The sequence below is a fragment of the Dromiciops gliroides genome, chromosome 1 (assembly GCF_019393635.1).
Source record: "Dromiciops gliroides isolate mDroGli1 chromosome 1, mDroGli1.pri, whole genome shotgun sequence".
Taxonomy (NCBI): domain Eukaryota; kingdom Metazoa; phylum Chordata; class Mammalia; order Microbiotheria; family Microbiotheriidae; genus Dromiciops; species Dromiciops gliroides.
In genome coordinates, this window is record NC_057861.1 from 234,200,233 (window position 1) to 234,215,238 (window position 15,006).

Genomic DNA, 15,006 nt, shown 5'->3' on the forward strand with positions numbered 1-15,006 from the left:
ACTGAATAAGTAAATGAATTTAGGTAGTATTGGCTTGACCTACTCATGAACAATTCATGTTTCTCCAATTATTTAAGTGTGTAATATCTGCAGATAATATTTCATGGTTAAGATTCATGTAGTTCTTGGGGAAATCTTGGGTTTTTGTTTTAGATTCTTTTTTAATGGGGGATGGCTTTCTGGGAGAGTAGAGAGGGAAGAGTATATGGAGGGAACATTTCCCAGGGTGGGATACTGAGAAGATTAAATTGACTCAGTATTATCTTCTATTGATCCTATTTATAGCCAGTGGATTTTGTCCTGTAACTACCCAAGTCGTGGTTCTTTGTCTCTGAACTTAGTTCAGAAATTCAGCTAGACTGTAATGAGTTAAGTTTAGAACAGTTCTTCTAATTGCTGTTCTGTTCTTACCTCAAGGAAATCTGCTGTCCTTGGGGAATGCAGGTAGACACCAGGGAGTCTGGTCTAGTATCTTTATACCACCCAACAATCCTTCAAGGATGTCTGGTTTGCTGTCCAAAAAAATTTGGCCCACTATATAACCTTGCAGGTAGATTCAAACAGTGAACTTTTCTTAGTAACAAGAGGAAAGGAGAAGATCTTATGGTCCAACCATATACTTGTCAATTTGTTGTTTGCCCTTCTCAAAGAAGACCATGACATTGAAGTGATGTCATGACTTGCACTGAATTGGATTTGAGGAAGGGCTGTGCAAGGCCACCAATCTCACTCTCTTCTCCAGAGCCATTAGAGTGGCACAGTGGATAAGCCACTTGCCCTGGTGTCAAGAGGACCTGAGTTTAAATCTCACCTCAGACACTTAATAGCTATGTGACCCTGGGCAAGTCACTTAACCCCCGATTGCCTCAAACATCCAGGACCATCTCCAGTTGTCCTGATGTAGAACTTGCTACTGGGCCGAGATGGCTGTGGAGAAGAGTGAGGCTGGTGACTTTGCAAGGCCCTCCCTCACTTAAATCCAATTCATTGAAAATCATGACATCAACTTCCTATGTTACAGTCCTCTTTGAGAATGGAGGACAAATAGTAACAATAATTCAGTAGACATTAAGTAATTCCTATATAATGTAGGCATTATTCCAGGTGCTAGGTTCAAAACCAAAAATCACTGCCTTCAAGGTGTTTGCATAGTGATCAGGTAGAGAGTGCCTAAATGGTCAAAGACCAGGAACCAAACTCATGCCATATAGGTATTTGTTGATGGAATAGATTTAAGGACTTGGAAGAAGCTTTGATCTAGATCATGCCCTCTAATCATAGGTTCCCACTGGCTTATTTCCTGAGTCCTCTCCCGTTCTCTACTTTACTTGGTAATCTCATCAGCTCCCATCGATTTAATTACTGTCTTTATGCTGATGATTCTCAAATCCACCTATTCCACCTTAATTTATGCTGATCTCCAATCTCACTCTTTCCCCTAAAACCTCCTCCTCTTCTTTCCTTCCTGTTACTACTGGAGGGTGCAACACTATCCTTCCAGTTCTTCATGCAATATTCTTCTGCTAGGTCTGCCTTCCTTAAGTCTCTCCCCACTCCAGTCCATCCTTCATTTAACCACCCAAGTGATTTTCCTAAACTGTGACTCCTCATCACTTCCAAGATCAAATACAAAGTCCTCTGCTTGACATTCAGAGCCCTTCATAACCTAGCCCCTTCCTTTTTATTCTTCCGTATTCTCTTCCACATTCTTTTTTTGGCGAGGCAATTGGGGGTTAAGTGACTTGCCCAGGGTCACACAGCTAGCAAATGTCAAGTGTCTGAGGCCGGATTTGATCTCAGGTCCTCCTGAATCCAGGGCTGGTGCTCTATCCACTGCGCCACCTAGCTGCTCCCCACATTCTTTTTAATCCAGTAACACTGGCCCACCTAATTGAATTCTTAACCAAAAACTTGAAGTCTTTGTCAAGGTGATCGTTTTATGCCACCCTAATGCATTCACTGTCCTTCTCATCAAGTGGCTTTTCCAGGCTTTTTCATTCCTTTTCAAACCTTCCATTGCTCCCGTCAACAAAATGTAGCAACAGATCAGATGTAGAAAGATGATGAATCAATAGAAATATAAATTAGTAAGAACAGCAGTTTTGAGAGAAAAGATCATGAGTTCAGGTTTATCCTGAACCTGTTGATTTTCAGGTATTGGTAGCACATCCAGGTGCTGTTTCAGCAAATAAGGTAGTTTGAAACATGGGACTGGATTTGAGAAGGAATTAGAGCTGAATGTATAGATTCATGGGTCATTATGTAGAAATGATCATTGAAGACTTAGGGGGTATAGATGAGGTTTTCAGTGGAGAAATAGAGAAGACAGCCTTTAGGGACACCTATATTTACAAAGTAAGATGATGATGGGGGGTGGGGCAGCTAGGTGGCATAGTGGATAGAGCACTGGCCTTGGATTCAGGAGGACCTGAGTTCAAATCTGGCTCAGACATTTGACACTTACTGCTGTGTGACTCTGGGCAAGTCACTTAACCCTCAGTGCCCCGCCAAAAAAAAAAAAAGAAGAAGATGATGGGCATTGGTAAGAGAGACAGTATGGATTGTTAGACAGGAAAAGAATCAGGAGAGAGGAGTGTCGGGAAAAACGAGGGAAAAAATATCAAGATGTGGTTATAGGTGGTCAACAGTGTTCCTTTGTGCCAATGAGAAGAGAAAGGTGAGAGGCAATCCAGGGTGAATGTGAATTGGATGCATTTAAATGGATGACTCCCTGTACACACATTCTGTCTCTCTCTGATTTTGATAAAAATTGGGTGGTCCACTGGATAGGGTACTGAGACTGGAGTCAAGAAGACTTGAGTTCAAATCCAGCCTCAGACACTTGCTAGCTGTATGACTCAAGGCCAGTTCATTAACTTCCTTTGGAGTTAGTCTTAGAGGGAAGCATTAAGATTACAGAAAACTGAGAAAATCTTCTTTCAGAAGGTGTGAATTGTAGGAAGACAGAGATGAAGAGGGAAGAGAGTTAGAAGCATAGGGAACAGCCAGTAAGAATACCCAGGAAATAGAGTGCCATGTGAAACAAACAGTAATAAGCAGGCCAGTTGTTGCTGGTTTGCAGAATACAAAGAAGGGGAATAAAGTGTAAAAAGATTAAAAGACAGGCAGAAGCCAGATTATGAAGGACTTCAAAAGCCAAATAGAGGATTTTACATTTGATCCTGGAGATAACAGGGAGCCAGTGGGGTTAATTGAAGGGGGAGGGGCACTTGATAGATTCAGACCTGTGCTTTTTAGAAAGCTCAGTTTGACTGTTGAGTGGATGATAGGCTAGATAGAGACTTGTGGTAGGGACATCAAACCAGCAGGTTATTGCAATAGTCCCAAGCATGTGGTGATGAGGTCCTGTACCAGGTCGGTTACAGTATCAGAGGAGAGAAGGGGGCATATGTGAAGAGAAGTTATAGAGGTAAAATCAATAGACTTTGGCACGTGATTGAATATAGAAGGTGAGAGAGAGTAAGGAGTGGAGTTTTACACCTAAGTCACAAGTCTGGGTAACAGAGGATGGTGGTACCTTCAACAAATGATTTTGGACATCTTTAAGATGTCTACTGAATATTTAAATTGGGATGTCTAATTGACAGTTGAAATTTGAGGCTGGAGTTCACTTGAGAGGTTGAGACAGAATAAGCAGATTTGTGGATCATCACAGAGATGATAAATGAATCCATTGAGAGATCATAGAGAAGACGGGGGACTAGAACAGAACCTGGGGAGACATCCCACAGATTGTGGGCTTGACATGGATGAAGGAAGGAGAAATCAAAGGAAGCAAAGGATGGAGACAGGTAGCAAGAGAAAATCAAGGAGTAGCAAAGTCACAAATAGTTGGTCAAATACAACAGAAAGGTCAAAAATTTAAGGATTGAGAAAAGGCTTATTATTAGGTTGGGTAGGTAAAAGAGCATTAGTAACTTTGGAGAACAGTAACAGTTGAATTGGTAACAGTTGAATAAATAAGCTTTGGGAGCCAGATGGCAAAGGGTTATGTCAAACAGAGGTGTCTGTAATTGATTCTAAAGTAATCAGGAACCACAAGATTTTCTTGATTGAGGGAGTAATATGGTAAGACCTGTGCTTTAGGAAAAAATATTTTTGCAACTTGATAGATGGATTGGAGAAGGGGGAACCTTGAGTTTAGGAGATCAGTTAGGAAACTTTTATTAATAACCTGAGAAGTGTGAATGGAGAAGAAGAATCCAAATAGGAGAGAGGAGAATCAGTAAAATTTGGCAACTGATTAGATTTATGAAGCAGGGGAGAATAAATAGTTAAGAATTAGCTCAATGTTGCAAACTAGACTAGGACAGTGATATTTATGACATAGGGAAATTTGAAAAAATGAAAAAATGCTGAGTTTGGATATTTATGAGACATCCAGTTTAAAATGGCCAGTAGATGGTTGGAGATCAATGGGACTGAAACTCAAGAAAAAGACTTGACCTGGATGTACATATCTGGGAGTCATCTGCATAGTGATGATAATTGGAATCCATAGGAGTTGATGAGGTCATCTAGAAGTATAGGGAGAGCACAGGGCCCAGGGGGCTTGGGGTGTAGAAAGTATTCCGGAGGAGAGGATGGCCAACAGTGTCATGTTGAAGGGAGCTCTCAAGAATGATGAATTGCTTTTCCATCGGTGAAGATCTCCCCGTGCCAACATGCCTTGAGAAAGATCTCCTGCACCCCTCTCCCAAGGAGGAGAAGCGGAAACACAAGAAGCAGCGCCTGGTGCAGAGTCCAAACTTGTATTTCATGGATGTAAAGTGCCCGGGCTGCTATAAAATCACCACTGTCTTCAGCCATGCACAAACGGTGGTTCTCTGTGTCGGATGCTCCACTGTACTTAGTCAGCCTACAGAGGAAAGGCAAGACTTACAGAAGGATGCTCCTTCAGAAGGAAGCAGCACTAATGACTGAATCAAGATGAATGAGGAAGTGTAAAGAATAAAACAAATTTGATACAGTTTTGGGGAAAAAAAAGATGAGAATTGAGAAAATGATTTTGACCATTAGAAGATATCATTGGTAACCTTAGAGAGAGCAACTTCAGTTGAACAATGAGGTCAAAAGTCAGATTTCAAAGGGTTGGGAAGTGAATAAGAAGGGAAGAAATGGGGGCAAGGAGAATAAATAACTTTTTATAATTTGATTATGAAAGGGAGAACATATATTAAATAATAGCCATGAAGAGGCAAAAGATTTCAGGATTTTTACTCTGGGTAATTTTGATAATGGTTGCATTATTTTTTAAATAATTCAGGGGTTTGGGGGAAGCAGAACCAGAACAGAGTGCACACTGACTATATAGTTGGTGGTTGTCCCTTGTTCTCAAAGAGGATGAAAATGATATGTTAAGAGTCAAGCTATAGTGTGTCTGACTATGGTATATCAGACCAATATGAGCTTGGAGTGCTCTACCATAGGTCAAGCACAAATAATCCATGTGAACACATGGGTTGGATTCTCTAAATTTGCATATCTCAAATTTATTTTGAGTTTACTTCAATTCTGCTTTGCTCATAGAGCACAGTACCTTCTCTAATGAGGCATACCATGATGGGCAGTCCTGTGCCAGTGTCCCATGTCATGCAATCAATCCCAAAGTTCTTAGAAGAGACCTTGAGAATAACCTTCTTCTGACCACCCTGTGAGCTCTTGCCCTGTGTGAGTTCTCCATAAAGTCATCTTTTAGGCATTTGAACAACATGGCCAGCCAATCAGAGTTGTGCTCTCTGCAGTAGAGTTTGAATGTTTGTCAGCTTAATTCAAGAAAGGACCTCAGTGTCTGGTATCTTATCTTGCCAGTTGATCTTCAGAATCTTCCTAATACTATTCAAATGGAAGTGATTCAGTTTCCTGCCATGGCACTTACAGAACTGTCCAGGTTTCACAGGCAGACAACAATGAAGCAGCACAATGGCTCTGTAGACCTTCAGTTTGGTATTCAGTCTAATTTGTCTTCCACACTTTGCTTTGGAGCCTCCCAAACCCTCAGCTAACTCTGGCAATGCATGGCCAACCTCATTTTCAATGTGTATGTCCCTGGAGAGTATACTGCCAAGGTAAATGAATTATCCACAGTATTCAAAACTTCTCCATTTGCTATAACTGATAGTTCCATATATAGATGTTGTGGTGCTGACTGATGGAGCACCTGTGTTTTCTTGGTGGTGTTAGGCCAGAATTAGCACAATCAGCAGAGGGGGTCTATACTTTGTTGCATCTCAGCTTCAGAGACTGCATTGAATACACAATTATTTGCAAACAAAAAATCATGCACCAACACTTCCTTCACTTTAGTCTTGGCTTGGATAGCCTTTCCAAGTTGAAGAATATTTACCATCAGTGAAGTAGCTGACCTTAATACCATGTTAGTCCTCACTGAAGGCATTTGGCAACATGGATGAAAACATCGTACTAAAAAAAGCATGAGAGCAAGCACACAGCCTTATTTCACTACATTTGGTGACTGGGAAAGCGCAATAGCACTGTAAATTGTCTAGAACCTGGGTAAGCGTGCCCTCATGAAATTGATGTACAATACTGATGAACTTGTCCAGGTAACGAAATTTTGACCTAATTTTCCATAAGCTTTCAGGAGACTAACAGTATCAGAGGCCTTGGTCAGATCTACAATTGTGTACAAACCTCTGTTCTGGCATTTCTCCTGGAGTCTTCAGGCAGCAAACACCATATTGAGAGTAGTCAGCATAAAGTAATGGCTGGAACCATGTATAAGAGAATGAAGTATAGAGAAGGGAAAAGGGCAGAGTGCTCACATTTAAGGAATAGGAAGGGGAACTAAGAATGTATAATGGGTTACCAAGACATATTTACAGTTCATGAAACCTGAGGGAAAAACAAAAAAAAAGATCTAGTCATTAGTGACCCTAGAAAAAGTCTTGTAAAAGAAGCCAGATTGTGGTTTTTAAAAGAATGAAAGGGATTGAGGCAGAAGTGAAAGGGAAAGGACTCATTCAAGTAGTTTAACAGCCATGAGGAGTCATTGGATCAAAACCAGGAGAAACAGGAAGGTCAGGTAAAGGGCGCTTTGTTTTTTATTGTAGGAGAGACCAAATCTAGCAGTGAAGGAAAGACTGGAGATAACTAGATAAGAGAATTGTAGAAACCAAGAATCCCCAGGCAAGAAGTGGGATTAAGACTATGATTAGAGGAGTTCATTTTGGAAAGGAGGAGGAACATCTTTCTCTTTAGAGGCTATTAAATAATTTTGAGTTTCCCATTTTATCATTTCTTTAAGATTAACATCCTTTTTTGTCAGAAATACTTTTTATGCTGGGTGAGATGCAACCGCACATCTTTGTTTTTAAGTGGAAGCTATTGCTGCAGCAACAGTTTTTTTCTACTCCCATTTATAGCACCATTATGCCTTTCTCCCAGCTGTGAAAATGATGAGGCTGGTTGAATATAAGCAAGTAGCTCAGGTGTGGTTAAGAACTCAAGCAAGTGTGCCCTATCAAGTCTGACCTTTGTTCCCTTTGGCAATAATAAGCAGGTAGCTTCGATAGAATTCATCTACTTGGTATTCATCATGGGAAAATGGTTTCACTTTGCAGCAAACTTTTTAGATATGTACCTATTCTGTACTTGGGGAACTTCAATAATGGTTGCAGTAATGCAGATGTGTCTTAGATTAAGAAGCACTGTTCTACAAAATCTAAACTTGTTTTTAACAAACAGATAAATCATAGGGTGATTATCATGTTACAAGATGATTCTTTATTTTAAAAAAATTTCTGACTGCCAAATTTTCTTTTAATAGTGAATTCCCCCTAGCATTTAGAATGCAGCTTAATTTATTTGTAGGTGGTTAACAGACTTTTCAACCATACTGATTACTATATTTTATAAATTGATACCATCTGGGGTTCCATATGGTTTTAAAACCAAGAAATAAACTTTCTAGGAATTAACCATTGTCATAGTTTAAGTAACAAATTTGCAATAGGATCTGAGAGTTTCAATAGTTTTATATTTGAATACCATAGCTATACTTCGCAGGAAATAAATTGTCATATTCAGGGTGGTATTGGAGTTGAAGTTATATTATCAGTATCAAATGTGGGACAGAGGTATTTGCTACTGTAAAAGAGAATGTCCATCACAGCTTCTGAGAGAAAATTGAATTCTCTGAACATCATGAAGCCTTCCAAATCTCTTGCTGATTGAATTAATTCCAGTTTTACTACAGAACCTCTTCAGTGAGTTTCATTATCCTTTTAAAAGATTTTGAGCTAATGATCCACGCTGGAAAAAAGATGCAATTTGATGGACAGTCCCTTTGAATTGGTATGCCATTATCTTGGAAGCCTCCACAGATAATCATAGAGCTGGATCCCAAACTGAGAATAGTAGAAGAACTTTAAACAATCTCAAGTTTCTCCCTGAAACAAAATGTCATCCTTTTTAACAGTATTCTAGCAGTGGTGCTATATGATTTACTCTTAGAACACCACAATCTCTGAAGACCCAAAATTGCAGTGAATTAAAGGACACTAGAGAGGATGTGGTAGAATAGGCATAAATAGGGACAACTAGGTGTCAAGAGTGGATAGACTTCCAAGCCTAAAGACAGGAAGACTTATCTTCCTGATTTCAAATCTGGCCTCAGACCTTTACTAGCTATGTGACCCTGGCCAAGTCATTTAACCCTGTTTGTCTCAGTTCCTCATCTGTAAAATGAGTTGGAGAAGGAAATGGCAAACTGCTCCAATATCTTTGCCAAGAAAAACCCAAATGAGGTAAGAAGTCATCAACAATAAAAAAATTATCTTCCATATGATTTTAGTCAACAATATTTTTAAGTGTCCTTTATGTGCCAACTACTAGATATGAAGAAATACAAAAGAAAGCAAATATTTTGTGGCTGCTAATAGAGGTCTTATTTGTACATGTAAGAACCATAGAAAACCTGATAGTCTCTTTGTATTCTTTATTTGTGGCTAGTCATTCCTCTTTCGAAGATTCCTTAGTGGTTTAGGAGACTGTTTGAATAACACTTTGTCAAGAAAGAGTTTGATTCAAAGGACTCTGGGAGCACTACATGAACTAATTTGAAGTGAACAGAACAATTTATACAGTAACTACAAAATTATAAAGAAAAGCAAGTTTGAAAGACTGATCCATGCAATGACCAATCATTACTCAGGAGAATTGACAAAGAATCACATTACCTAGTGCCTGACAGAAATGTGGGGAACTCGAGGTACAAATTGAGACATAACATTTTCTTACATGGCCAGTGTGTGTTTTGTTTGTTTTCTTGACCATGTTTATTTGTTGCAAGGGTTTTTTGGTTTATTTTTAACTTGGGGGTAAGGATTTGGAGGAAAGAGAGAGACAGTAGTGCCCATGGTGTGATGCTAAAAATGTTAATAGGATCATTGTAGCATTTAAAAAACAGAAGAATAGAATAGCAGGTTGAGACACAGACAAAACACCTTTGAAACTAACGTGTAGAATTTTTTGCATAATTTTGAAAAGAAATGGAAGCTATATATAATAAAAAATATGGAGTTTTCACGCAGTCTTCTTTTTACTCTAATTTTATGTGAAAATGTTCATGTTTGTCGATGTTTTCCAAGTTATGAACAACAGAAAGGTTTTTTAATAAGGAAAATAACCAGTTAAATACCTTCTAGATTAATTAGATTAATTAAATACCCTCTAACCTAGAAGATAGTCTCTAATAAGCTTTCATTCTATTCTTAAGAACCCATTAGCATCTTTTAACTTTTTAAACCTGAGATAGAAATTATTCTTTTAAAAAATTTATATCACAATTATATAGAATATTCTGGTTATATAGCTTAACTATTATTTTTATATGTGTATATCTATATTTATATATATCTATATATTCTGGTTATATAACTTTAACTATTTCCATCATTTCCTCCCTCATTTTAGCCTGTAGTTAATTGTCACAATACCAGATTTCTTCCTTCCAGTTTTTTCAGGAAGTTTTCTTGACAGTTCACTTTAAGGCATGTTTTCTTTAAATTCTAGCACTGAACTACAGGCATCCCCCAAATTATGAAAATGGGTCTTGTTTTTCTCTGTATGTTGGTTGTTTCTACTGGAAAGAGCCTTATGAATTTCAATATTAAAAATAATGCTTACATTCCTAAGCTAGCACATTTAGCTTGTCATTGGGAAAAGCATATTTAAGCTAGTGTTATCCTTAAGTGGTGGTTGTTTTGTTTTGTTTTTTCAATTTTTCACTTCCTATCATGCCATATATCTATTGACAGACAAATCTTGTCATTTCTACTTAACATCTTTTGTATGTCTTTCCTCCACTCATACAAGTGTTAGATTTGTTCAGGCCTTCATCACCTCACACCTGAACTATTTTTGTTGCTTTCTAATTGGACTCACTTCTTTAAATCTCTCTCAATTCCAGTCAATCTTCTACACAACTACCAACATTGTTTTCTTATTATAGGTATACCTATGTTAGATCTACCCATCTAATGAACAAATTCCTGGATGTCTCTGTTGCCTTTGGTCTTATTTGACATTTAAATTTCTTCACAATCTCCTCCTTCTCCCCATATTTTACAATTTAACTGTACAGTCCTACTTGCTGTTCCTCATACGGAATGCTCATTACCCTGTCCTATGTCTACACTGGTTGTCTTCAGTGCCTGCAATATTCCCTCTTAGAATCTGTCTTCAAGATTTAGCTCAAAAGGCATTTTATATAAAAAAACCTTCACAATCCCCTTTAGCTACCAGAACCTGACCCTTAGAGCATACCATCCTTCTGTTTAGTATGTACCTAATGTGATCATTTAGGTGTCACAAATGGAGTCTTGCACTTAGTGTCTGGAAGACCTGGGTTCAAATTCTGCCTCAGACACTTCCTAGCTATGTGATCGTAGGCAAATCAATTCACCTCTCTCATCTGCAGTTTCCTCCAGTGCAAAATGGAAGTAATAATAGCCTCTAACTCACAGGGTTGTGAATACCAAATTAGATAACATGTAAAATGCTTTACAAATCTTAAAGTACTGTGTAAATGTTAGTTACTGGTATTAGAAATAGCAATACAAATTGTAAGAACAGGGGTTGGTTTTGCCTTAGCACGGACATAAACCAAACTCTTAATAAATGCTTTCTGATGGACTGATCGTAGCCATGGAGAGGAAGGGCTAGATGGAAGAGAAATTGCAAAGATAGAATCAAAGCACCTGAGATTGGATTTTGGAAGTGATACCAGGAGGAAGTCAAAGACAATTCAGAAGATTCTAATCTCGGTGGTAGGGAGAATAGCAGGTGTGTTAACAAAAAATAGGAAACCATAAAGATTTGGGAGTAATATTCTTGGAAGAGTAAGTTGAGAACTTTAGGAATAGTGGAAATTGCCAAGGTACTCAATGGCAAAACGATAAAGGAAAAGGGAGAATGGGTATATTCTGAATTATCCTACTATTTTTCAGCTGGAAGAAACTCTAGAGTTTCTATAGTGCATTATAGATTTGTCACTATTAATTTAACTGAAGCTTTCATGAATCTTATGTTTTTGGTCTGCAAATATGTTAGCTTGTTAATGAACTGCACCTGTAGACATTCATAGGCATTGAATATGGTAACTTCTTACCAAAGTATGAGGTACTCACTCTACAAAGGATACCTCTGTCTTAATTTTACTTTTCTCTCATTTCTTATGAAACCTCAATTTTTTTTTCTACTTTCCATACCCTTTTCTTTCTTGCTCTCATAATGTCTCCAGGGAATGTAAAAGGGGGCACAGCTTAGTTTCTTCCTCCTTTTATTTTCTGTAACCAAACAGTTGGACTATGTGACTATGGACTGTGACTATCAGGGAACTGTGAATTTTGTCTCCTTAACCAACTTGTAATAAGTTTTTCTTTTATAGCTTTCTCTTTTATTTCTTTCCTTTTAGCTGTGTACAAAGGTAGATGATTGACAACAATAGACCTGATGGAGGCAAAAAAGTGGGGGGTGGAATTGATTAAAGCTTAATGTTATCATGGCTACAATTTAAGCCCCATGTAATCTACAGAATTTACGATTTTAAAGGATTTGTCACAGTTAGAATAGTAAATTTCATGCTTTCACAGATAAATGGAGCCTAGCAATATTGTTGTAATAAGTGAAGATTAAAATATTTATACATGGTCAAAAAAATACAAATTGATTTGATGTCTTAACTTTTAAAGGTAGTAATTACATGTATTCTTCCATTTGATTAATTGATGTCATGGCCATTGCTGATGACAATTAAACAAAGCAAAATTTTATCCAAGATGAACAAATGTTTCATAATTTAACTGTTTACTTTAGTTGGTGATTCATTTTTCTGTCTCTTTAATGTAACTGCTTTCCATAATTTAAAACCCTTCCTTCTCAGACTCCTTTTGTTGTTGACTTTTATTATTATTTCTCTTTTTCCTTCCCCTATCTTTCATCATCTTTACTAGAGTGAGGGGAAGCCTCAAAGTTGTTTTGTTTTGGTTTTTTACATTTTTTCTCAAGTAATTTGTAATGTTTTCCCACATGGTTCAAATGTCTTCTAATAGTTCAAATTTCTTTTTTTGAAAACTGTTAATGTCTCTAATTCAATATTGGGGAAATGGCTCTCAGTCTTGGATATTTATGCCAGTTTCCTATTTTGTATATGTATATTTCCTATATACATTTTGTAAATAATACTTTTATCAAATCAGTTTTGTTAGGAATATTTTCCTATTTTTAATTTCCTTTATTCTAATTATTGATTTTGTTCATACAAAAATACTTTAGTTTTATATAATTGAGGTTGTTTTACTTTTTATCTCCTTTATTACTTAGTCATATTTTTCAAAAGTACTTCTCTCCTCACTTTTAATGATTTTTGGAAATTTAGTTTAAGTATCCTTCAAGGTTTATTATGATTACGGAATAATGTGCTTGTCTCAATCTGTTTTATTTCCTTTGATATTCTCTACCTTTTGATCCAAAAGTGAATTTTGATATTATTTTGTCTAGTCTATAAAATACCCCTTCAGCAATTTAGGACAAAATCTGTAAGTTTATTTAGATGTTATTGGTTTTATTATATTGGCATGGTCTAGTCAGGAACAATGACTACCTTTTTTTTTCCTTTTTTTTTTCAGGGCAATGGGGATTAAGTGACTTGCCCAGGGTCACACAGCTAGTAAGTGTCAAGTGTCTGAGGCCGGATTTGAACTCAGGTACTCCTGAATCCAGGACTGGTGCTTTATCCACTGCGCCACCTAGCTGCCCCAATGACTTCCTTTTCAAATATTTGTTTTCCTATGAGTCTTGTCTCAACATGAGGTTAACTTTCAGGCGTTTTATGCATTTCATATCTATTTTTATTAGAATCTCATTTCTTCATTTTGTTAATCATATGTAGAAAAGCTGATGACTATTGTAAACTGTTATTTTAACTGAAATATTTAGAATTTTTTTGTTAAACCACTGGAATTCTCTTAAGTTAACCTTCATTATGCTAGGTGAATAAAGCGCTGGACATGGAGTCCAGAAGATCGAAATTTAAATCTAGCCTCAGACACTTGTGTGATCTGGGAAAGTCATTTAACTTTTATCTACCTCAGTTTCTTCAGCTGTAAAATGAGAATAATAATAGCATCTACTTTAGGGGGTTGTTGTTGAGAGGATCAAATGAGATTGTATTTGTAAAGCATTTTGTAAACCTTAAGGTACCATTTAAATGCTGTTATTATTAAATAAAGATCATTTTTTCCTCTTTTGTCCTCATTCATTAAGTTTCTTTTTGTCTTATTATAAGTAACATTTCTAGTACTAGATCAAGTAATAGTGTACAGCAGAGCTGACAAACTCTTAGGCAACAACACTGCAAAACTCAAGGCACAATCATATTAAAATGTAGTTGGAAAACATTTAACAAAATAAATTAAAATACAATGCAACATTGATAATGTTTGTGATGTTCTAAGTCAATATGTGGAGAGCAGGGATGCATAGACAATTATACACTTTTGCTTGACTACTTATTTTAATGGAAAGGTTTCTAGTGTTTCTCCATTGCAGATATTCTAATTGTTAATTTAACTGATTTGAATCTTTTTTTTTTGATGAGGCAGTTGGGGTTAAGTGACTTGCCCAGGGTCACATAGCTAGTAAGTGTCAAGTGTCTAAGGCCAGATTTGAACTCAGGTCCTCCTGAATCCAGGGATCCACTGCGCCACCTAGCTGCCCCCATTTGAATCTTTTTAAGGAAAGGCCCTTTTGTACCTATAATTTCAGTGTTTTTACTATAAATAGGTGCTGTATTTTGTCAGACTTGCTACATCTATTAATATCCTCATGCTATTTTCTTAAGATAATTTGTTAGAGGTGACTAGATAGATGGCTCAGTGGATAGAGCACTGGCACCTAGAATCTGGAAGTCCTCTGATCCAGTTGTGACCTTAGACACTAGCTACGTTACTCTGGGCAAGTCACTTAACCCTCATTGCCCTGCAAAAAAAGAAAAAGAAAAATATATACTACTGTAGCTTCTTTGCAAATATTTTTGTGATATTTGGTCTATAATTCCTAGTCTCTGGCTCTCTCTGTTTATTTCTTCCTTCTCTCTTGCCCCTCTCTGCTCTCTCCTTCCCTCTCTTTTTCTCTCCCTAGTTTGGATATCAGAACATATTTGTCGCATAGAAAAGATGTGATGATGTGTTGCCAATCTCTATTTTTGTGGAACAAACTCTATCATATTTAGTGAATTATTCCTTAAATGTTTCATATCATTCCCCCCATCTGAGACTTGATGATTTTCTGAAAATTCTTTTATGGCTTATTTTCTTTTTCTAGCACCAAACTGTCTATTTGTGGTTCCTTTAGTCTCAGTATTTGATATTTATTTCATTGTAGATTGCAGTTTTCTTATACATAATTTGACATATGAACTATAAAATGGTTTCTGATAATTTCATCAGATAATTTTATTTC

At 37.1% G+C, this 15,006-nt stretch overlaps 1 protein-coding gene and 1 pseudogene across 3 annotated transcripts in view; both read left to right on the forward strand.

The window, feature by feature from the left end:
- Positions 1–15,006, forward strand: part of YES1 (YES proto-oncogene 1, Src family tyrosine kinase) — a 91,043-nt gene that overhangs the window by 23,638 nt on the left and 52,399 nt on the right. The window lies entirely within an intron of this gene.
- On the forward strand, positions 4,642–4,979 carry LOC122747679 (annotated as a pseudogene).